This window comes from Pelmatolapia mariae, linkage group LG3_W (genome assembly GCF_036321145.2).
Source record: "Pelmatolapia mariae isolate MD_Pm_ZW linkage group LG3_W, Pm_UMD_F_2, whole genome shotgun sequence".
Lineage (NCBI taxonomy): Eukaryota > Metazoa > Chordata > Actinopteri > Cichliformes > Cichlidae > Pelmatolapia > Pelmatolapia mariae.
In genome coordinates this window covers 38,779,898-38,781,585 of record NC_086229.1, presented here as the reverse complement: position 1 = coordinate 38,781,585, position 1,688 = coordinate 38,779,898, and the positions used below count along the sequence as shown (strand labels likewise).

The window sequence follows — 1,688 nt, the reverse complement described above, 5'->3', positions numbered from 1 at the left end:
TGTTAAAATGACGTTAACGCCATACACACACACGTGTGTGTGTGTGTGTGTGTGTGTGTGTGTGTGTGCGTGTGTGTGTGTGTGTGTGTATAAATGCATATGGATGGGTGTATATTCATTTTATTTTTCTCTTGGTATTGTTATAATACTATTTACTTTACTTTTTCTTAATGTATACTTAATTTTAGCGTCCCAGGACATATTACGTTCCTTTGCTCCGATGTGTCCTGTAAATATTTCCCCTATTTAATCAAGGTGGCTCAGCTGAGGACTCTTGTCAATGCGTCCTTTTCTCTCCGTCATGCATGCAAAGGCTCTCATTTGGAAATGCGAGGTATACTGCAGCTTGTAGTTTTGGATTAGTTTGAGACATATTGTTATAAGGTTGAATGAATTCAGCAGTCATGTATTGTGACCTCCTTTCTATAGATCAAATGGGGAGGTGCGTTTCAGGATGGGGCCGGTTCTACAGTTGGAAAAGAGGTGGGACAAGTAAACAGTTTCCTGTCTAGGGCGGCCATTGAAGTACAAAAGCAGGTATGTGTCTGTGTGTGAGATTCCACTCAGTCTCCTGCTCATTAATTCTTATTTTTATACGAACTGAAATGCAGGGCGAACAGACATGCTGACCCTCCTGGCTTTGGGGTGGACCAAAAGGAAAGTGGAACAACTGGGCCGCAGTTTGAGCCAGAGATATGTCAAGATGATTTTTTTTTTCAACACCCATTTTAATGTGTGTGGTAATGGGGAAAAACACCTGTACTCTAAAAACATCAATGTGAATGACATTTATTAATGTATTCTTAGATCATAAGGATCCTTAGAGAACAAGTGGAGAGCCTGAATGCGACCAAAAATGAGCTGGGTGTGGATGACGACACACTGCAGCAATGGGTGGCCGATGTGCAGAAATGGGCTGAAGGTGAGTCTCAATATAACGCACTCGTGTATAACAATAGGACCCACCATGGCCTCATTAAAGAACTTAAGGTAGAGTTAATATCTTTCTGACAGTGTCAACAAACAAAGAAAAATAAGCCTTGTAAAAGTGGAATTTATGGCAGAGTTTTTGCGTTTCATCAAATTGGATTGAACCTGGGTTGAAATGATGTCGTACTAGTTGGTTTAATAAACCTGAACACCGACATACTTGTTATCTAATGATAATGCAGCACATGAAGGCTACAGATGTCTTATAATGAATATCATCAAGTCAGTGATTACAGAGTCCACTGTAGTTTGGTGACTGTTCCTCATCCTGTATTCTGATTAATATTCATCTCACTTAGAAACTGATCAAACTGATGGCAGCCTTGGAGCGTTGCAGGCACAAATAGAGGAGCTTATCGTCATCATCAGAGTGCGAACACAAAGTCTTTACAGACAAAATGGTACGTCCCAGTTTCTTTGAAATGGACCGTTTGACACTTAGTTTGTACAGCTACTTTGTAAACAGAATAAAATCAGATCCAGGTTTGTTTAATCTGGATGTGATGCATGTTCTAGCAAACAAATTGATGAGTGTAGATTAAAATGTAACTATATACATTATGTGAAGGTGTGAATTTTTTATGATTATTTACAGATAGCAACAAGAGGCGACACAGAATTCGCAAGGTCATCTTAGATGAGAAGAAACGCTTGGCGGCTGCTGTTGACGACTACAACAAGCTTGCTGAACCAACAAA

At 39.8% G+C, this 1,688-nt stretch overlaps 1 long non-coding RNA gene across 1 annotated transcript; it reads left to right on the top strand.

Annotated features, from left to right (window-relative positions):
- Window positions 1–255: 255 nt before the first annotated feature.
- Window positions 256–687, top strand: LOC134618327 (uncharacterized). The gene is made up of 3 exons (XR_010091900.1): window positions 256–334; window positions 430–537; window positions 612–687. It is a non-coding gene; the product is annotated as an uncharacterized LOC134618327 (long non-coding RNA).
- The last annotated feature ends 1,001 nt before the right edge of the window (window positions 688–1,688 follow it).